The 24194-nt window shown below is 38.7% G+C and overlaps 1 long non-coding RNA gene across 2 annotated transcripts in view; it reads left to right on the forward strand.

Annotated features, from left to right (window-relative positions):
• LOC127514915 (uncharacterized) overlaps positions 1-24194 on the forward strand; it is a 125311-nt gene that overhangs the window by 23260 nt on the left and 77857 nt on the right. For both annotated transcript variants that reach the window (XR_007930736.1, XR_007930735.1), the window contains exons 2-3: positions 2104-2173; positions 10453-10552. This is a non-coding gene — a long non-coding RNA (uncharacterized LOC127514915). The remainder of the gene's footprint in view (positions 1-2103; positions 2174-10452; positions 10553-24194) is intronic.

Here is a 24194-nt window from a genome sequence, read left to right on the forward strand (position 1 = left end):
TTGAATGAATGACTGGCTGAATGGTCTAAAAAAATACACATTTTGAATGTAACTTTATATCTTTACTCGTAGAAACACAAAAAGGCAACAACATGAGGCACATATACTCTGCTCTACACAACCCGTGTTACTTCTGTAATCCCCGCTGAAAACCGCCTAAGCTGGTTTGCTGGTTGGTCTCCCAGCCTTTTGGAGGGTTTTTGAGGGGTTTGTGCACATGTCAGCCGGTCATGCTGGAGGACCAGCTTAAACCAGCTAAGACCAGAACACCATCGCCAGCTGGTTTAAAGTCGGCATTAAACTGAAGTTGCACTAGTCTTTTCTCCCCTATTGTGTCGTATATCTGAGTGAAACGCTTCAGGAACAAGAACAAATGTAGGGCGGGGCTTGATTTTGTCTGTGGGGAATTGATTGGATGGTTGTGGTTTGCTATTGGTGGATCTTATGTGAGTGACAGGTTGCCCCGCCCTCGTCATCAGAGAAGAGATGAGATGCTGCAAGAGAGAGGAGAAGATATTCTGATTCAAGATTACCAGGAACATGAATTTAAAACAGTAATGATGTGCACCGATAAACATCCAAAACTTGATAGTTCATAAAGAAAGAAACATTATGCAAATATCTATATCTGCACATTTGCGTTTTACTTTCGCTTTCAATTTCACGATCACGCATACTCTGTGAATAGGGAGTGGCAGTGCTGAGCGCACATTCTACAATACAAGACATTCATCAGACGTTTAAGCTCTTGTGCAACGAATCCTCCGCCATGGTCTCGTCAGTCATCTCGCCGTACTCCCGTCACGTGATCAGTGAACTCCTGCTGCACTATAGACGATTGGGATTGAAGCGACCGTTATCCAACTGAATTAAATGTTTTTTATTTCTATAAAAAGCAAAACGACAGTGGAAAGCATATTCTATCCTAATTTCACCCTCACTTTCCGTCATGGCAGTATCACAAGACAGCTTTTCACCTCGACGAGAAATCTTGTCACATTTTAATCTCGTGGCACGATATCATGTCACACCCCTAATAGTTTCTGTTAATATTTTGAATTAGTTTTTTTTTTTTTTAATTTTATATAAAAACATTGTTTATTATTTTTCAGGTTTATTTTAAAGTTTTAGTAATGAGTGTTTTTTGTTAATTTTTTAATAATTTTTATTTCAGTTTTAGTTATTTAGTTCAACTAAATAAAAAAAAATGAGAAATGGTGCTTTAAATTTTAATTTTTCATTTTATTTCAGTTAAAGTTTTTTAGGTAACAAAAATGATTTTTATACAGTTTTAGTTAACTATAATAATCCTGAAAAGCATTGATAAAATTACTTTAATACAAAACAGCCTAACTGTACCCAAATGTTGTTGTGTTCTGTGTGTGTTTGTTAGTTGTTGGCTCTGACACTGATGTCAATCTCATTGAGTCTCTTACGTGTTTTATGGATTCGTTCGATCCGTGGAGTCGCTGCTGAATCCGTCACTGAGGATCCGTGTGGATGGACCGAAGACAGAGCGGCACGGGCGACAAACCTTGTTTAAGTTATAATGATAGCTGCGGCACTGATCTCTGTCAGATTCTGTCACACGCGGCCTGTTTGTCCATCATATTTCCAGCTGACGTGATTCACAGACACGTGTAATACATCACCGGCTCTTCACAAGCAGAGAGTTTTATTTTTCATAAGGTGATCCCTTCCAATATTAATGAGCCGGGAGGCCGTACATCAAGTTCATACACGTTATATTAAAATTTATGAACGACTTCATCAAAAAGCACTCTGGCCGTGCCGGTGAGACAGGACAGATCTGGAGTGACACGGACGAACGGCTGGATTCAGAGACGCGGCTTTATGGAACGCTACCTATCAGCGGAAGACATGAGAGAGAGAGAGAGAGAGACGGACACAAAATAACCAGCTGCTTTTTAGGAATTGTTATCAATAGGTATTCAGAGTGTCTAATTCCCAACCATCTGACATAACTTTGTTAATAAACTACTTAAAAAGAAAAGACGCACTTCCCTTTCATGATTCTTTGAGAACTGAGGTTGGTTTGTCCATGTCTCTGGCCTGATGGTGTTTTGATATGTTTATTTTCAGGCGGTGACACTCATGTGGACAGCATCACACAGGCTATTTCTGAGGGTGTTTTTCAATCCTTGAGGAACAGGTATGTTTTTATCTGTTCATCTCAGCTTGTATTTAAATGAATACAGCATGGAGTGCATAAATCACAGTGTGTAAAGTCAACGGATGCCGTACACACTCGTCCACCATAGAAATCTCCTGAAAAGGACAATAAAGTATAACGTGTATAAGCTCTCACACGAGACACACGCGACTCCATGAAGCTCCAGCTTATAAACAGAAATCCAGTGTCAGGCCAAACACATTATGAGGCCGTTTGATTACGCCGCGCCTGTGTGTTTTATGTTAAATATGAGCTTATGTGATCAGCACACTTCCCTCCATATTCCAATATACTTTATTATAGATTTTAATTGTGTGGTGCGCAGGCTCTGGATATGAAGTGCTATCTTTCACACGCTGGAAAACCAACAAAGAGTCTTTTATTCTGTCTGCGGTTCATCCCATGCTATTAAAAGGTCTGAAATATCTCTGAAGATATTTTGCTCCTAATTGGAAATAATTAACTTTGCCATCTCGGAGGCTTCAAAGTTTTATTGTTCCTTTATGTATGTGAGTAATTAATTTTTAATTTAACAGTTGAATGCAAATTCTCATCCACAAATATTATTCATCATTTTTTTACTGTGCCAAATACTGAAATATTTATAACCGTGCCCACAAAAGGGTCCAGACGCAGTGTGAAGGAACATTTTTGATATTTAATGGCAGTTTTTGGAGTTTTCTGTCCGCAGTGAAGATGGCACAGATTTACACGTTGAGTTTGGAAGGTTTTTCTCTTGTTCGGTCATTAACGGCGCGAGAGTCACCTACAGACGTCTGACGCGCATTAGCATACTGGCCTGAAAATGTCACTTTGCTACAAAATAATTCTTAGTATTTTCTTTGTTCTGTGCAGCTGATTAAAACGGGTTGTCGAGTAAAAAACACACCAGCACACACTCAGAGCTCCTATTCCGTTTGAAAGGATCTCAGCTGCTTTGAATGAAACAGGTTTAGATGGTGATGTTCATTTAGTTTAATTCACATTTTTGCACAATTATGTAAAGTCTGAATACGTGTGCAAAACAGTCGCGGCCTCAGGGTGTGGGTGTGGGTGTGTGTGTGTGTGTGTGTGTGTGTGCAGGAGCCACTAGCAGCCCTGTTTACACCCCAAACACTCTCTACACACTCCACCAGAAAGGATCCCAACTAATAAGAAACATACAATAAAACTAAAATAAAATCATTGAGATGCTGCGTAAAGCTGAAATATTAGAAATTTCAAATTATCAACAAATAAATAAATGATTTCAAATGTGCAGAAGAGTGAATCGCATGAAACCAATCAAGAGCACTGACTTTATTTTCATGAAAAAACATCACTGTGATGTGAGAAAATGTACTTAATTCATGTTGATTTAAATAATAAAAGACTTTATATTTAGAGTAATTATGACAGTAATGAGAATCACGATTGAGAACAGTAATTAATATAATTTTTTATAAAATAAGGATCACAAAAACTATGAAAATTATTATGGAAATATGAAAAGTATGTTTGTGAAATCATTTTTTAATAATGTTTCTGTGTAAAAAGGTCTTATTTTTGTAAGTCTGGTCTTAAACTGGCTATACTTTATGTAGAATTCAGAAACTGTTGTTATTAGCGACACCTGTGGCCGATAAGTGAACTGCAGCAGCGACTTACTGCTCGTGCTCAAACTCGTGAACACGTGACATACGAGAGACTGGATGCAATTCAAGGCCCTGATATACTCACAGTGAAGTTATTTTTCATTATTTGCCTAGAAGAAGTACAAAGAATTTGTAAATCCCTTTACAGTATACTGTTAACAAAAATAACAAAAATACATTCAATAAATGCTTTACTAACATTCCTGTTTAGGTTATGGAAACATTACTTCTGAATGTTAAAGTCATCATGAAAGGGAAGTTGCACTTCTCTTCTCTATTGTGTCGTATATCCGAGTGAAACGCATTGCAAACAAGAACAAATGTAGGGCGGGGCTTGATTTTGATTGGATGGTTGTGGTTTGCTATTGGTGGATCTCATGTGAGTGACAGGTTGCCCCGCCCTCGTCATCAGAGAAGAGAAGAGATGCTGCAAGAGGGAGGAGAAGATATTCTGATTCAAGATTACCAGGAACATGAATTTAAAACAATGATGTGCACCGATAAATCATTCAGAATAAACACTGATATTCCATTGTCCATTTAGATTTCATGGAGACTTTAATGGAACATTCCATCTCATCATTTCTGGGGAATGGAAGCATTATAGGAATGTTACTTGTGAATGTTCTCTGAAACAAGTAGCAACATTTGAAAAAAAAAAAACAAAAAAAAAAAACAGATGTCCAAATAAAACTTTCCATGAATAACTTTTTGATGCTAACTTTTGATAATATTATTTCAGACCACTTAACTCGAACGTTCTCTTAATGTTATTGGAAAACGTTCATAACTTTGAGAGCAAGTTCCTGTCAGCTGGAGCACATGTAGAAACAGACACTTCTGTTTCAGTCTTTGTGTTTTCTACTTTCACTCCCTCTCATCATGATCTCCTAATGCCATGTGTCTGATATGAACGGCTGCTAATAGCAGCAGAGTTCAGTTGTTGAGCGCAGGTGTGGTGAGAGGAACGTGCTGTAGTTTGTGTTCTACATCTGACCTGGAATCAGTGCCAGAGCATCAGAGGTTCGCTGGACAGAGAGTCTGGCGCTCGGCAGCAGAACGGGAAACCGGCAGGCCGGACTCTCTCTCTCTCTCTCTGGCACACGTTTCTCCCCGGAGCTGATTTACAATCCCAGCTATGCGAGTTTTAGCACGACAGGTGTTAATAGATCCAAAACTAACCTCTCGCATTCACACGCGCACAGATGAAAGCACGCGCTCATTTCACACACACACGTGCACTCGTGCGAAGGCGCGCACACGCTCGAGCTGCTGGAGTCAGAGGTGCCACCTGTCCGTCCTGTCGTCCAGGTGGGCACCAGATAGAGTTTCGCGTCGTAAACGCGCATTTCGCCGCTGTTATGGGAACACCAGATGCTTTCGTATCACTCGAATATGAAATCATCTCTGGATCTGAGAAGCGGCAGACGGGTTAGACACGCAACGCTGCGGCGCGCTCGTTTCCGCTCGTGTGTGTGGACGCGCATGCAGGCATGTGTTTGAGTCAACGCTAAATATTTAATGATTCACTTTATGATATTAAACTCTTAGATTCACCCCAGCTAACAGAGAATGTTCTCAGAACGTTCTGTCAAGGTTCTCAAAGAATTTCCTGGTAATTTACTCACCCCCATGTCATCCAAGATGTTCATGTCTTTCTTTCTTCAGTGGAAAAGAAATGAAGGTTTTTGAGCAAAACATTCCAGGATTTTTCTCCATATAGTGGACTTCACTGGGGTTCAACGGGTTGAAGGTCCAAATATCAGTTTCAAAGAGCTCTACATGATCCCAGACGAGGAATAAGAGTCTTATCTAGAGAAACCATCTGACATTTTCTAAAAAAAAATAAAAAAATATATACTTTTTAACCACAAATGCTCGTCTTGCACTGCTCTGTGATGCTCCACGCATTACGTAATCATGTTGGAAAGGTCATGTGTGAAAAACTCCATCTCATTTTCTCCTCCAACTTCAAAATCGTCCGACATCGTTGTTTTACCTTTTTTTGTAAAGGCCGTTTGACTTAGTCTTTGATGTTCACTTTGTAAACACTGAATCGGTACTTCCGCCTACATCACGCGTGACCTTTCCAACATGATTACGTAATGCGTGGAGCATCACAGAGCAGTGCAAGACGAGCATTTGTGGTTTTATTTATTTTTTCAAAAATATCCGATGGTTTCTCTTCCAGACCCTTATTCCTCATCTGGGATCATGTAGAGCTCTTTGAAACTGATATTTGGACCTTCAACCCGTTGAACTCCAGTGAAGTCCACTATATGGAGAAAAATCCTGGAATGTTTTGCTCAAAAACCTTCATTTCTTTTCCACTGAAGAAAGAAAGACATGAACATCTTGGATGACATGGAGGAGAGTAAATTATCAGGAATTTTTAATTCTAAAGTGAACTAATCCTTTACTAATGTTCTCAAAATGTTAGCACAAAAACATTATTTGGAACTTTTTTCTGAAACATTTTAGTTTTTGACATACATGTAACATTTTTTTTAAATGTTACTAATTGTTAGAATGTAACATTCCATAATGTTTGAAGAATGATATAATGGAATGTTTTCTCTAATTTAAAGCATTTGTAAAATTTTAAAAACTGTATGTTATGAACGTTCAGAGAAAATTCAGAAATAAAGTTTTCATAACTTAATGGGAACGTTAGCTGGGTTAGTGCTAAAAAGTATTACCACGGTTATTTGTACAGTGTACTTTGTATATAATGGTATACTTTGCAGTGGTATATGAATATGGTAATTATTCAGTACTGTCTCATGAGATTTTATAATTATTAATATATGCAAAATTGTAGTAGAGTGTTAACAATCATCTTGATGATTCTCAGTAGTTTTTTGTAAATCAGTTGTCTTCTTCATAATGCATCATGAATTCAAGTACAGTTTGGCTTTTGTCATTTTCAAGCATGTTATTTTTGAGTTTATAATGTTGATGTGGTTCATGGAGCTCTTTAATAAAACTCTTTAATAAAATCCCTCTGGAGGAAATGAAGGGAAAACAGTGTCAGAACTGCGGATCGCTGTCGTGCTCAGGTCACGTTGAACGCGGCGGGTTTTGGACTGTGAATGTTCTGTGAAGCTCCGGCAGGTTTTGAGTTCACAGAAACAATTCTCACACTTATTCACACTGCGTCTGAAAGACATCAGACTCTCTAGAGCTTCATAACAGCACAGATTCTGCAGCCAGATGTTCACTTTGAAGTTCTGACCTTCCTGATTAACCACACACACACACACACACACACACACACACACACTCCAAAACACCTGCTCGGAAAAATGCTTTAGTTTCCTCTGAATCACTTCGGCTGCAAAATGACTGCAAGTATCAAAAGCAGCAGATTTTTATACACAAATACGCAAAAGACTTTGCCAGAAAACACTGGTGGTCTCGCTGAACGTTTTCATTTCCGTTCCTTTTTTGAAGACGAGACGCATCAGTCCTGAACCTTTTCCCTGCCTTGCTTTTATTGTTGTATTTTGCACCAAACACACGCACGCACACACACACTCACACACACACACACAGACTCAGAGCGTGTGCTTTTGGACCACTGTCAACAGCAATGAAGCACTTCTCCATTTGTGTGAAATGTTTCTGGCATCCTGCAGCATTTGCATTCATTTCCCATAAAGTGTTTTCTGCAGCGCTGCAGACAATAGTCTCAGTGAGGACGCCTGATTAGGATGTTAAAGCTGCGCGGCTCTTCCTGCTCGGCTAATGTGCAGATCGCAGCGCCGCATGCTTTCACCCGCGGCCAGCAGGCCCGTATCTGATGGAAGCTGATTATTCTGGAGTGAGAACTTCACTTCGATACGTCTGATTATGAGGGTGAAGAGAAGAAAGATAAGAGAAGACTCGTCCTCGTCCAAACGCTTCATCTTCACAACTTTAAACCCGTCGTGAAGTCATGAAAGAGCAGGAGTTTGGCAGGTCTCGGCCGACATGCTTTAGTATTTTGTGTGAATAGAGTACAAAAGTTTTTCTTTTTTTTCTTTTTTTAATTGGTCAGTGAAAGGAGGAGCTTCATAAAATGTCGGTTGTCGACCTCAGGAGTTTAATATTATATGAATTTTATTAAACTCTTCATTTCATGTGAAGTTGGATGTTTTTGTATCACAATTTGAGACACTTCCAAGTACATTTCCAGGATACAGAAAATACACAAAGTTGATTTTGTTGTTTATTCCAACAACAAAAATTATACCAAATGTTGATAAAATTCATATTTGCCATATATCAGAGAAAATGTTTTGTTTGATCAATCTTATAATAAGTGCAGCAGTGGGCGACTAAAGTCTTATATGATTATATGAGTATTTTTATATTAGAGTAACAGTAATATAACAGCTTTCTTACTTGTAATTTAATGTAAAAATAAATAAATAAAATAAAATAAAATAAAATTGTAGTAATGCCTATTTTCATCCCAGTAAATATCACTAAATCTCATTGGATTATTTTGTTTATATACATATATCATTTAAATAAATGTTCATGTATTCAAATTATTTTGTTTAATATATAACATTTATTTATTTATTGTGACTTGATGGAACAAAAACAAAATGTGATGACATTTGACTCAACCAAATATATTAATTTAAATCAATTAGTCATTAAACACGTGATGCTCATCATTAATGCAGCTAGTAAACGACTAACTGTTGATTCGAACAAACACGTCTAATAACACGATCTTCCTGTTTGAGATCATATTTATTACATGTAAACAGTATATCAGAATCTCCAGCTCTTGACACACTGTAAAATGTGTTCATTTTAATTTAGTTAGATTGATTTATTAATATTAAATAATATTACCAGTTAATATAGATGTTATTATTTTCAGGTTACCAGTTCATATTTCTGCCGTTGTCCAGTATATCCGCCGTCACACTCTCATCAGACTGAGCGCAGTCGACACTACAGTGTGAAAACAGAGAAAAGAGAATGAGATTATTTACCCGTTTGTACCGTATTCATGAGTGTCTTCAGCGTTCAGATCAGAACAAACGGTACGTGAGACGGATAGATGGTGTACAGTAATCGTGCTGCTGTGTGTTTCTATTCTATTGTCCATGTGTGTGTGTGTGTGTGTGTGTGTGTGTGTGTGTGTGTGTGTGGAGCGCCCGGGTGCCTGATCGCGTCACAGATTGCAGAAAGTTATGCCAAAAACAAGAGAGAGAGAGAGGGAGAACGAGAAGGTGCCACGATTCTCACAGAAAAGCCCAGATTCACTGTCAACACTGCAATCTGTGCTTCTGTCCACACCATGAGCTCTCTGACACACACACACACACATCACAAAAGAACACACCTCACTGAACAGATCTCATTCATGTGGTTTGTAAGGTTAGAAAGGAACAGAATGTAGAGAAGGTTTCTATCATCAGATCTCATGTTATTTTAAAGGAATGGATTCTGTCGTTCTCTCTCTCATTGTGTTTATCTGTGGAGCACCACCAGTTCACAAAAATATGTTCTAAGAACATTTAGCTAACGTTCCCGTTATTTCTAAATGTTCCCTGAATGTTTAAAAGTCCAGTTTTTAAAATGGTTTAAAAACATTCCATTTTATCATTTTGTGAACATTATAGGATCATTACTTTTGAATATTCTGAAACAAGTAACATTTTAAAACATTAGGCAAATGTCAAAATAAAATGTTTCAGGAAAAAAAAAAACACTCCATGATCGATGTATAAATAGTATTTTTGCACTAACGTTTTGAGAACATTACTAAAGACCACATAACTCTGAACAAATGTTCTGTTAACGTTACTGGAAGAACGTTTGTTCATAACTTTGAGAGAACCTTGAGAGAACGTTTCCTGAGATTTTTTTGAAGAATCTCTCTCAGTTCATCATGTTGTCGAAGAGCAAAAGATCTGCGTGAAGATTCTGACTGAATGAGGGTGAATAAATAATAATAAGATCTTCATTTTAATTTAACAGTTGCTTTAATGTAAATGTTATTGTAGCTTATTAAAGTACTGGTGCCAATTTTAAAGTCTCCATGAAATCAAAATGGACAATGGAATATCAGTGTTTATTCTAAATGATTTATCGGTGCACATCATTGTGTTAAATTCATGTTCCTGCTAATCTTGAATCAGAATATCTTCTCCTCCCTCTTGCAGTATCTCTTCTCTTCTCTGATGACGAGGGCGGGGCAACCTGTCACTCACATGAGATCCACCAATAGCAAACCACAACCATCCAATCAAAATCAAGCCCCGCCCTACATTTGTTCTTGTTTGCAATGCGTTTCACTCTGATATACGACACAATAGAGGAGAAAAGACGAGCGCAACTTCTGTTTCATACAAAAAAGTAACATTTATTATTAATAATAATCATAATTCCAAGTAATATAATATGTGTAGCTGTAGTGGATACAGTTGCCAAGCAATGCAGCATCAGTGTGTGTTATAACGACCTCAAACAGCTCATCCAATCAGAATTTAGTGTTACTAATTTGATCAAATAGTAGTCACAGTGTTTGTAAGTGTTGATAGACTGTTAATGATCTGTGAGGTGTAACAGGTCACGTGACCACAGCAATATTCAAAATCTTCAAACCTTTATTTTTAGGAAGAGCAGCGTGAGAAACTCATCCTGTGGAGTCTGTGGCGGGTCGGATGATGTGGGATCTCTGTCGGTCCGGAGGGAAACACAGATGACATCAGAGCAGGTATGTGACGTGAGTGTGTGTGTCAGTGTGTGTGTGTGTGTGTGTGTGTGTGTGTGTGTGTGTGTGTGTGTGTGTGTGTGTCAGTGTGTGTGTGTGTGTGTGAGACAGAGGACAGAAGACTCATCTCCATCCACTGCTGCTGCAGATGTTCAGATCATCTGAGTGTCACTTCAACGTTCATTGGTAGTGAAACACTGACTCTGTGATCTCTTTGTTTGAGTGACCAATCACATGAGTTTGGGGCGGGGCTATCTGTCTGACTGACCAATGGCAGACGGGGGCGTGTTTGGTGCTGCTGATCGTTGCTGAAAGTTTATCACAGTATTGCTCATTTATATTCTGTTTAAACTGGTAATCAAAAAACACCAGCAGATTTTAAGGTTTTGCCTCCAAAATCTCATTATGAATAGAGATAAAACTATAACAGAGAAATACAGTTTCAAAGTGTTAATTAGAGTGTTTCTGTTTTTATTTTGGCGATCAGCAGCGCTCGGTGGTTTTTGTGAACTTGTTGAGGCTTTTCTTCACCCGTGAGATGTCCACTCACATGACCTCTCTATCCCAAACCACATCCACTTCATCTGTGTAACACACACACACACACACACACACACACACACACACACACACACACACACACACACACACATCAGATCTGATGAAAAACAAGCTGATTTCTTTACATTCCATCAGGGTTCTTTAAAGTTCTTTGTGATTACTGATGATTCACTGACACACAAACATATTTTAGGGCAGAGTATAATTTATATATATATATATATATATATATATATATATATTTACTATAAAAATGTACATTTTCAGTCCTGTCAGATGTCAGATTTTTCATCCATAAACATATTCTGTATTTGTTTTCTGTGCATCCCTTTAAAATGGTTTGGAAATGGGAATAAATGTTTAAATATCATTAGTGATTCAATCAGCGACTGATTCCTGATTGTGCTGTGTTCAGTGTACAGGGCTGTTGAGTAGAGTTGTGTAGAGTTGTGTAGATGTGAGGGTGTGATCTGCCTGCTAACTGTAGGGTGCAGCAGTCGTCTATGTTAGAAACGCACACTCTCGTCCTCGTGTGCTTCACATCCAGTCAACGCTCAACCGCAGACATTCACTGAACCGTCCGCCTCGTCTGATTCTCCAGCGCTTCACATCACTGACACACATTCATTACAACAAACTAAAGGATTTTTTTAAAAGACTGTAATATGCAACATTAAAATGGGGAAAAATGGTCTATTCTTTAAATTAAATCTCTTTTCATTTTCATTATTTATATATTGATTTCCTGTTTTAGTTCCAGGGAACATATATACAAATATAATGAATAGCTTGAACACGCTGTAAGTTTGCGGTTGGAAATATTTTTTAACGTATTTGAAAGTCTCTTCTGCTCACCAAGGCTGAATTTATTTGATCAAAAATACAGTAAAATAAGTAAAATATTATTCCAGTGTAAATCAGCTGTTTTCTATGTGAATATATAGTAAAGTGTAATTTATTCCTGTGATCAAAGCTGAATTTTCAGCATCATTAAAATCAGCATCTCAAAATAGAATCTTTTGTAAGATTATAAATGTCTTTACTGTCACTTTTGATCAATTTAATGCATCCTTGCTGAATAAAAGTATCATTTTTTTTCCAAATATGATTTATTGTACAATTTAACTTCAGATGCTGATGATTTTCTAAACCAGCAGCAATGAAGAATCACACATGAACACACGACTCTACAGCAACATGACGGTCTCTACGGGACGATTGTTTGAGTATGAAAGACTCGTTTGAGTCCAGAACAGTTTTCCTGTTGATCCGGAGCTGCTTCGAAGCATCAGCTGACCGTTCTCAGAACGTTCTGACAAGGTTCTTCCAGTAACATTAATAGAACGTTCATTCAGAGTTATCTGGTCTTTAATAATGATCTCAAAATGTTAGCACAAAAACATGATTTATACATCATTCATGGAGTGTTTTTACCTGAAACATTTTAAATGTTAGTTTTGTTTCAGAACGCTCCCTTAATGTTTGAATAACCAATGTCTTTAAAACATTTAAAAGCTGGACGTTTTGAACACTCAGAGAACTCAATGTGAACGTTAGTAAGCGTGTATGTGGACAGGTTGGATTTGCTCACTTTTTCTCTCTTTCATGTGTTTTTCGTCTCATAATAAGCTCATAATAATAAACCGAGTTGAAGGAAACACAAACTCATAAATGCTTTGATTCGCTCACAGTCTCCGGCTCCGGCCGACAGTATTTACCTGCCCGCGCCGCCCTGTTTGATCCCACAAATTCAATAATTACTTTGCTGGAATGAGACCCAATACAAGACCAATATTTGAGCACAAATATTCCTCTAATTGTGTTTTCCGTGTCTGTGAGTTTCCACTCAGTAAATCCATAAATACGCAAAAGAAAAATTGGGCAAATCAAAATAGACTGCGTTTGCCACACAGTACCCAACGAGAACAATATGAAACAGGAAATGTTTGTTGGATTAACAAATAAACCTGCTCCGTTCTGGGTCCGGTTAGTGAACCGACGCACACACTGTCACAATCAAACAAAACCAGTAAAACAAGCTCTGTGTCTTTCTGAAAAGCAAATATTAAAAGTCATTATCATAGTAGAGGATTAAAAGTCTTTTTATAAAAACTGTCAGACCCAAATTCACTTTCACCTGCTTCTCTCATGATATCGAGGCCGGAGAGTAAAAACACACATTCACACTCACCGCAGCTGCAGGGCCGACCAGACCGGGGCATGTTGTCACACTGTGCATGATTATATATTTCTGTATAGACATAAACCTGATTGGACAGGAATAAAGACCCAGCTGACAGGGAACGTTCTGGCAAGGTTATGAACAAATGTTCTTAGAACGTTACTAGAACGTTCATTCAAAGTTCTGGTCTTTAATCATGTTTACACAACCAAGACTGGAGGTTTGGAGCATTCAGAGAACATTCATGTTCATAACTGTCAGCAAAATGATCTCAGAACATTTTTTTTTTTGTTTACTTGGAGATGCAGTTCATTGAACACATGTCAACTCCACAGCGGGGCATGTTGTCACACTGTCATTTCATAAACATAACATAAACATTGACTACAAAACCTGTTTAACATTTCCCCTGATATTAGCAGGGGGCGAAAAGATGCTCATTGAACAGCGGGGCATGTTGTCACACTGTATGGGGTAAGTTGTCACAGTGGGAACCTGCTGGTTATTACACAGATTTAAGTAGAATACCTTGTTTGAAGCAACTATCTAAACAAACAAACAAAAAAATGCATGATCTACAGCAATGCATTACAAGATTTTTAATAATTTTTCAGAAACTTAATTAGAAAACACAAAAGAATTCATTCATTGGCCAAAATGTAAAGTCAGCTTTATTTCTGCAGCGTTTATAATACAGATAGTTTCAAAGCAGCTTCACAGTAATAAACAGGAAAATAACAGAATCAATGATGCAAACAGAGTCATTATTCAGATCAATTCAGTTCAAGTTTTGTTCTCGTCTGATAGTGTCAGTCCAGTCAAATCAACAATATTACTGGAGATGAAGTGTTTTTAAACCCAACTAAACAAGACAAAGGTGACAGTGGCATTAATATTAAAATAATTTAGTTTGAAATAAACAGAAATGTATCACTATATGACTCAAACCCTCACAGTCTCCCCGTGTGACAACTAGCCCCGGTGGTTAATCAGCTGAAGCTCATTTGAGCTGGTGTGTGTTTATGATGGTGTGTGTGTGGCTGTAAAGACAGAAAACACCAGCCAATGATGCATCGACTTCTGTTCACGTCAGCTGAACCTTTAGGCGGTGTTTATTTGAAACGCAGTTGACGCTAATGCCCCATCTGAACGTCACCTCGTCCTGTACAAAACACATGTTTACATGTTATCAACTTATAACGCAACTAATCAGCGCATATATAATGAGCCACAGCAGCTGCTATAATGTGTTCCCAACATCCCGCATCACAGTGGAAATACGCCCAGACCTGAAGCGCCGTGTTCCCTTCTGAGGGCAGGAGAGAGTGTTCACCGGAGGTCAGGGCAGTAATCAGGGATTAGGATGCGATCGGGTCGAGCTCAGCCTCTTCAGCTAAATTGGTTTTGCTGTACACATAATGAACTGAATCAATGCTGCTTCAGCTGGATGTGTTCTGGAGCAGGTACACGCTTACAGCCCTCATCAGACTCAGTTACTCTCAGCTCTAGACACGCGTGACGGCTCTGAATGATGGGCAGGTGAAGATACTGAGAGACAGATATTGGAAGCATTTGTTTGAACAAAACATAATTTACTCCAGTGTTTCTAAAGGCCTTGATTCCACAACGATATCCGAAGGCAACACGACTTTTCCAGTTGTTTGTAAACTCTAGAAAGCCTGTTCTATTATATACTCACACTTCTAAATCCAGGTCATGTTTTAGACATCTGTCTCTGTAAAGTTTGCTTAGCAGGCTGTATTATTATATATTGACTAAATGATGCATTTAATCATTTAGTTTTATATTTCTATACACTGTATGTCTTATCTTAAAGGGTTAGTTCACCCAAAAATGAAATTTCTGTCATTAATTACTCACCCTCATGTCGTTCCACACCCATAAGACCTTCATTCATCTTCAGAACACAAATTAAGATATTTTTGATGAAATCAGAGAGGTTTATGACTCGTCCATAGACAGCAATATAATCAACACTTTCAAGGTCCAGAAAGGTACTAAAGACATCGTTAAAACAGTCATGTGACTGCAGTGGTTCAACCTTAATGTTATGAAGAGACGAGAATACTTTTTGTGTGCAAAAACAAAACAAAAATAACCACTTTATTCAACAATCTCTTCTCTTCTGTGTCATTCTCATACGCTGTTTACATCCAGCGCTTCCAGGTTCATCGTCAGAACGCCGACTCATTATTGGCCGGCTCCTGCGTCAGCATCACACGCATGCGTCGTGCTGATCACGTGATCAGCTTTGGCCAATACTGAGCTGGGGTTCAGACGTAAACACGGAAGCTTCACTGCGTCACCTGCGTAAGATAATGACGGGGAGAGATGAATTTGTTGAATAAAGTTGTTATTTTTGTTTTGTTTTTGCGCACAAAAAGTATTCTCGTCTCTTCATAACATTAAGGTTGAACCACTGCAGTCACATGACTGTTTTAACAACGCCTTTAGTTCCTTTCTGGACCTTGAAAGTGTTGATTATATTGCTGTCTATGGACGAGTCATACACCTCTCGGATTTCATCAAAAATATCTTAACTTGTGTTCTGAAGATGAACGAAGGTCTTACAGGTGTGGAACGACATGAGGGGGAGCAATTAATGACAGAAATTTCATTTTGGGGTGAACTAACCCTTTAAGTTGGACACAGCGTCCACTTTTCTAGATTCCAGGTGTAAAAACCCACCTGAGATGATCACATGACTGCAGCAGGGGGCGGGAGATTCACAATCGCATCATAACTCATTTACATAATGAGATACACTCCCTTGTGCTTGAATAGCAATTCATATTCCGATTAAAACAGCTCATTACATGATCGGGTCATATTCAGATACATGTGGAGGGAGAGTTTCAGTGCAGTGCTAAAAATGATTCTCAAATACGGCACCAGTGTGAGATTGATTTTCTGGGGTTTTTGTGTTTGGCACTAATATAGAGTGGAGATCTGATGTCCTCAGGCAGGGTTTGATGTGGTATTAGTTTATACCGTGTTTGTAAATGATGACACGAGGGCTCACACATGATCTCTGTGTCCAGTATCGATCTCCGCACACAAAGCTCGGTCCAGCAGCAGACTACTGCATTTTGCAGGAATGTTATTGTTTGGACAGTGCTAGAAAATGAATGATCACACACCAGATTATCTCAGTCGTTTCTACTTGATGGCAGTGAGACGAAGAGCAAATGGCGTGTTTCCTCGATTTGCCAAGATACAAATGCATTCAGAAGTCAATGCATTTCTCATACTCTTACTGTACGACAACTAGTGAGTCAACTGTATTTACTGTTTTATTTTTATAAAAAGCATCATCTGAGAGTGACATTCCCCCTCCTCATCGGTACCTGTGTTTGCGCTCAATTCCTCGTGCAGGTTTGATATTTAAATAAGCCGTTTGTGAGCTCTGCGTTTAGCCCGGAGCTTCCTCCCTCCCTGCGCTCCATTATCATAGTAATAGAGCTTTTAGGTGCTTCTGCTCAAACACCTCCTCATTCAAAGCCCCGCTAACACCTGTAAAGCACCACACGCTTCATAATGCGCTGGAAACGGAGCGCAGCGCTGTACAGTTCAGTCCGTCTGCTCCGACAAAGAAACACTAGTAAATAACCGTGATAGATAACAGAGGAAATCTTCTAACCAATTGCCTGTGTAATAGTTTATGGTCACTGCCAAATGACATTTATGTATGGCTTTCAGCAAAAGGCCTCATGAAACGGAGACTCTGAACTAAAGGCGGCCATAACTCACGCCGTCATTCTGTCAGTCTTACATTAATAACACGACTGTATTCATCTCTGCTGTCATCCATTACACGAACGGCAGTAAAGCAGGACATCAGAGAGGGAATCGCCCGGCTGGTGGTCACAGGTGGACGCGCGGCCATCAAACCGACCGCGAGCGCTCCGGTCATGTGATCAAGCGTTCATCTGATGTGTTTTGATGAACTGAACCGCATGTTTCACGCTGATGTTATGAAGTAAACATGCAAATATCATCATACTGACTGGCTGTTAGTGACCATCTGAACGTGAGCCTCGTTTCATCCTCCGCTTTTATGTCCAGATACAGTTGCGGGGAACAGTATGTCGACCCTCTGGATGCATAAATTGGTCATGAAATTTGATCTGATCTAAGTCACACGGTCTGCATAAACAAATAAAACAGGATGTGTTTACATACATTTAATGAACATGCCACATCAACACTGACTATGTGAAGCCTTGGATTTAATGACTGGTTGACTGTTTTCGGCAGCAGTGACCTCTATTGAACAGTTTCTGTAACTGCAGGTCAGGCCTGTGACCACATAGCAACGCCCTAGCAACCACCCACAACATTTAATCACGGTGCGTCTTTTCTCTACAGATTTGGTTAATGGGTTCTCCTCTAATTGCACAAATGAGAAATGGTCAATCATTACTATACATTCTTGAGTTATAAAGTATCTGAGCTATAAACCACTCATTTAACCCTCTGGTATTGGTCATTTGAGGGTCACACTCGTGTTGAAACTTTTGTTTTATTATTATTATTATTATTATTATTATTATTATTTTCAGTAAAATCAATGTAATATACTTTTGTTCAATAATATTTTTTATTTTGTATTTTGAGAGAATATCATGGTACTAATTAATATTTATGCAATAATTATGATCAATTTTTTTCCCATTAAAAATAATAACAAAAGTTTTCTTTTTTATTACTTTTCAATTAAAGCAGTATTTCATGTGAAAATAGAGACAATGCCTTTAAAATTCCATTTTTGAAGGCAGATTAGTGTCATCTGGTGGAAGTAAAAAAAGAAAAACATCTGTAATGTCGTGGTGTAAACATCAGATGCCTGTATAGCTCTATAGACATATTTTTATTAAGTTGTGGATCTGGATATATATTTAGACATTCTCAAAGACTACTTTTTGTCAGGGCTTATTTATTTATTTATTTATTTTTGAAATCTTGATTTGATGTGTCAGTTTTTGCATGAATTTTACTAGTCAAACCTGAACACAGAGAAAGACATTTTGTACATTAAATCAAAATTCAACAAAAATTAAACAAAAATGAACAGAAATGCTTTATCAGAGTGTTTATTTTGCGCTCTCAGTCATGTAGAGTGTCACCCCGTCATTGCTGTGCAGTTTTTTCTGAATCATGGATGATTTGTAGAAAAAATATAATTAATTTTTAAACTGTTTTTTAGTTTTATTAAGTGTTAACAATGAGATTGTAGTTTTTATAATCAGTTAACACTGCTTTTGTCATTTATTACAAGATGGACAAAATTTGTCACCAAAAAAGTCATTCGGTTTAACCAAAATTTCGGTTTTACCGAATGACGATATTTTCAAACAATGCTAACAGGCTGATATCTAGCTAGCTAGCAAAAGGACAATCAAACATTTTATATTTAGTACAAGTTTTTTTAAATTATTACAACATTTTCCATGTTTTATAGCGGTTGTACCGAATGACCTGATGTTTCGGGACATGAATTTTTCTAATAGTTAAAAGAGAGTTCGTTACTTTGCTTCATGATCATGTGGTCCTTTGCAGGTGTCTGAATGATGTCACATCCTGTCACATGATATTGACCACATGACTTGATCCAAAATGGTCCCTTTATATTGGTTACTCCGAATGACATCAATGAAATTCATTTTTCCGGACATTCTTTCTCATAACAAGCAATGACTTCTACACATAATTGTAATACCATTTTGCACTATGTTGATATATGATGTTATAAGATATTTTAATCACAAATGAAATGGCTGTATTGGCCTTTGGACAGTTATTGACCGAATGACCTTTTGACACTTCAAAATCTTTAAAATACCTTTATATGTAGCAAAATATAATTAAAACCTTTTGGATTCAATAAAAGAGATCTAGTTGTACTACCTTACATACTTTGGATGTCATATCTTTGTTTTTTATCATTATTAATGTCTTTGGACAAAAAAAAAAAAAAAAAGACCCGTCACGTCATTGACCCACACACAAAAATTCTCAGTATTTTCATATTCATATTTCCCATTCATTTCCTATGACACGAACAACACAAGTGTGACTATTTTTTTGTGATCATTTAGCTTTTTTGAATCAAGTCCATGATTAATTAATATAAATACATAAATATAATATAAATATACATAAATTAATAATTCCAGTCTAAAATGACCGAATAACACCAGAGGGTTAAAGGCACGTTGATCTTTTTGTACGTCTTCATTGACTGTGTGTTTGGCGTGTGCAGTATGACCCATGAAGTCAGTTCTGCTTCAGATGAATAATGACGGAACTGATTAATAACCTGTGCAGACGGAAATAAAGCGACTGATGTGGCTGTGCAGCACAGGAACACCACTAGAGTGATCTAGTTCTTGTTTTATTTGTTCTAGTCAGAATGACTCGTTGAACACTGTACTTGATGGTGACCTCTGACCTCTGACACTAGCGGTTCCTGGTTCAAGACCAGCAGGCCCAGAATGCTTCGGGGCCGTTTGGGCTCTGGCGTCACGTCAGCACCGCGTCTCTTTTAACATTCTTTATTTACAGTTTCAACAAACGCTGGAAGACTTTAAACCAGCTCTGATACTATGGCAACCCAACGTGTTTTGTTTGTTCTCGCGGAGTTGAAGTTTACAGAAAAATGCCGTAAAAAGGGAGAGATTGTGATTAATAGTTCCATGTTATTATTGGAGGTAAACAGTGGAGCTTGGGAATTGAAGCCGTACTGTAAATAAAGGAGGGGGAAGTAGAAATGTTGTGAACAGGAAATAGTTGATGTGGGAATGTTAAGTGATTCCTCCCGCTCTTTCTCTCTCTGTCTATTGTTGTGTATCTAAACTGTCCTCCAGTTTGTCTTCATTTCATTCATTCGTCCTGATGATGATGATGATGATGATGACAGACGAATCTCGTACAGGTGAGAATCATTGTGCTGAAGCAAACAGGTTTAAAAGAAAAGAACTGTCTGAACAAGACTTCACTTTTAATTCTCAGGTCACTCTTCACAGATCAGTGTTTGTGGTCAAACTGAGGATCATTTATTATTGCTTCGGCACAGAATGCATTCAGTAACGACTCAGACACAAAAACCACCAAAACTGTGAACCTACAGGACAGTCTGCATGTTTACATTCTCTTTTCAAAACTGTTCAGCTTCACTTCAAAACTTCACACAAAACAACACTGAATAAGACAGAAATTTGCTACATTTCTACAGTAAAACCGTATTGAAATATATTCTGAATCTAAAAATGAAATATTATCAGAACAAGTAGATGGTGCGTTTTATCAAGATTAGAAAAAGATTTAATTATAAAACAGTGCAGCAAAATTTGTAAAATATGAAACGTGACTCCGCCCACTAGGGGGAGGAGCCCACTGAAAAGATTTAAAGTACCGTTTCCATGGTAACGCAACGTCTCATTTCAAAACAGTTTTCACTGGAGGAATTTTGAGTGTTTAAGCTTTTGAATGATACCTAATTTATGATGATTACTAAAATATGTGATAAAGTGTGCTTTAAGTGAGGAGACTTTTTGTGCTTTAATTTGCGCACCGTACAGTGATTCAGTGATTCAGTGAAGCGTCGACTGAGGCGGATGTTGACCGCAGGTTTAAACGGGTTTTGAGAGCATCTGTGAGAGAAACCTGAAGTTCACTCCTGCATTCATTGTGTCTCATACACACTCTCCTTCTGGCATTTAGTTGTTGTTGTTGTTTGTTTAAAGAACATTTAATTTCAGGTCCAAGTTCATCTCAATTAGGAATGCAGTTGTTGACATTTAGACCGTCCGTGTGTGTGTGTGTGTGTGTGTGTGTGTGCGTGTGCGTGTGCGTGTGTGTGTGTGTGTGTGTGTGTGTCTCTTGACCTCAGCTCGAGGTTGAATCTTCTCTCTGATTCTTGGCCAATTCTTTTTCCCTCTAAACGACCCTTTAAAACAAGTGATTTATGTATTTGTGTGAAAGATTCTTTGTGTGGTTTAAAGTCAAGCGTTTTGTTCAGCGATTAGTGATCTCTGGTTAACATGTATGATTACTTTTAGAAGTAAACACATTTTAAGTCTTACACAAGTTTTTTTTTTTTTTTTTTTTTTTTTCCAAATTTCTCTGTATAGAAAAACATCAAACAAACATAAAAAACCCATATATATACAGTGCTCAGTGTAAATGAGTACACCCCCTTTGAAAAGTAACATTTTAAACAATGTCTCAATGAACACAAAAACAATTTCCAAAATGTTGACAAGACTAAGTTTAATATAACCAGAGAGGAAATTAATATATTGCATCACCCTAATTTGAGTAAAACTGAAAATTTTGTTCTCAAAGTTTTATTATTAACCTTACTTTCATGTTGTAAGTTAAACAGATTGTATAAATATTATTATAATACAGTTATATAAAACTTAGTCTTGTCAACATTTTGGAAATTGTTTTTGTGTTTATTTAGATATTGTTTAAAATGTTAATTTTCAAATGGGGTGTATTAATTTACGCTGAGCACTATATATATATATATATATATATATACACCGATCAGGCATAACATTATGAGCACCTTCCTAATATTGTGTTGGTCCACTTTTTCTGCCAAAACAGCCCTGACCCGTCGAGGCATGGACTCCTCTAGACCCCTGAAGGTGTGCTGTGGTATCTGCACCAAGATGTTAGCAGCAGATCCTTTAAGTCCTGTAAGTTGTGAGGTAGAGCCTCCATGGATCGGACTTGTTTGTTCAGCACATCCCACAGATGCTCGATTGGATTGAGATCTGGGGAATTTTGAGGCCAAGTCAACACCTCAAACTCGTTGTGCTCCTCAAACCATTCCTGAACCATTTTTGCTTTGTGGCAGGAGCATTATCCTGCTGAAAGAGGCCACAGCCACCAGGGAATACCGTTTCCATGAAAGGGTGTACATGGTCTGCAACAATGCTTAGGTAGGTGGTACGTGTCAAAGTAACATCCACATGGATGGCAGGACCCAAGGTTTCCCAGCAGAACATTGCCCAAAGCATCACACTGCCTCCGCCGGCTTGCCTTCTTCCCACAGTGCATCCTGGTGCCATGTGTTCCCCAGGTAAGCGACGCACACGCACCCGGCCATCCACGTGATGTAAAAGAAAACGTGATTCATTAGACCAGGCCACCTTCTTCCATTGCTCCGTGGTCCAGTTCTGATGCTCACGTGTCCACTGTTGGCTCTTTCGGCGGTGGACAGGGGTCAGCATGGGCACCCTGACTGGTCTGTGTCTATGCAGCCCCATACGCAACAAACTGATGCACTGTGTATTCTGACACCTTTCTATCAGAACCAGCATTAACTTCTGGAGCAATTTGAGCTACAGTAGCTCGTCTGTTGGATCGGACCACACGGGCCAGCCTTCAATGAGCCTCGGCCGCCCATGACCCTGTCGCCGGGTCACCACTGTTCCTTCCTCTGAGCACTTTTGATAGATACTGACCACTGCAGACCGGGAACACCCCACAAGAGCTGCAGTTTTGGAGATGCTCTGACCCAGTCGTCTAGCCATCACAATTTGGCCCTTGTCAAACTCACTCAAATCCATTTCTCCTGCTTCTAACACATCAACTTTGAGTACAAACTGTTCACTTGCTGCCTAATATATCCACCCACTAACAGGTGCCGTGATGAAGAGACGATCAGTGTTATTCTCCTGTCAGTGCTCATAATGTTATGCCTGATCAGTGTATATTCACATAGAAAACAGCTGTTTTACACTGAAATATTTCACTGTTTTTACTGTATTTCTGATCAAATAAACACAGCCCTGGTGAGCAGAAGAGACTCTTTCAAAGATATCTGTATATATTTCCCCATGTACATTTTTCATTGCAATCTGTAAACAGTCATGTGGAGTTTCCTCATCTACCACAGACCTGCTGTGAAGTGCATCATGGGAAATATTCTTGTTCATAATAAGCAGGTCAGAGATCACAAAGTGAAATCATCATGTAATCATGTGTTATGTGCCGTTAATTTGTCTTTAATCTCAGTAGCCTGAGTGTTTTTCTGCCTCTTTTACCCCAGTGTTTCTCTTCTGTCTCGTATCTGGTCCGCACTTCAGTTCTCTGTAATCAGATTCACCTGTGTGCTGCTGGACGCTCGAGGAACGCACGTCTCGCGCTCATGGCCCACAGATGACAGGAAGGCCTTACGACTGGAATGTCCTCTCCTCCAGAGAGGAAATTAATTTCTTGTGACTTTTCTCAAGCGATTGCCACCGCTTGGTTTGAAGGCCAAGGGTTCGACAGTGAGAGGATGCTGAGGAATCCGGGCTTGGAGAGCGAAGCGTTGAGGAACTTCAGGCTGCTTCCTGTATTCTGAAGCTTTCATTAAGCGTGATACAGTATGGAGGAGCTGGCGAGCGATAAAGCGGCTCTGCCTCGGGCCTTTGAAAGCGTCTGCGTCCGTGCCGTCGATGAAGCTCACTGCGAAGGAATATCTTTTTATCATCTCTGCGTCTCTAGAGATAATCGACTCGTCGCTGAGTGGGTTGAAAAAGTTCTCTGTCCAACAGATTAGCGCCGCAGTTTAGCATGTTTTAAACCCATATTCAAAAGAGCTGCCAAACACATCCAATCAAAACACAACGGCCTCAGAGTGAGTTTAAGCAAACACAGGATTAGAGCCGGAAATGCATCAGCTGAGTTTCTGTTTGGCTTTTTCCCTCTAAATAATAAGGAAGGGTGAACATCCTGCGAACAACAGCCGCCGGGCTAAGAGATGCAAAGCCATAAACGTTTGCTGTTATTAAGAAAGAAAGTCTTCAAGCAATTGTAAACTGACATATGCTGAAAATACAAATGCAGAGGCCGTTTCAAGAGCACGGTTTTTTGGTCAGT

The sequence above is a fragment of the Ctenopharyngodon idella genome, chromosome 6 (assembly GCF_019924925.1).
Source record: "Ctenopharyngodon idella isolate HZGC_01 chromosome 6, HZGC01, whole genome shotgun sequence".
Lineage (NCBI taxonomy): Eukaryota > Metazoa > Chordata > Actinopteri > Cypriniformes > Xenocyprididae > Ctenopharyngodon > Ctenopharyngodon idella.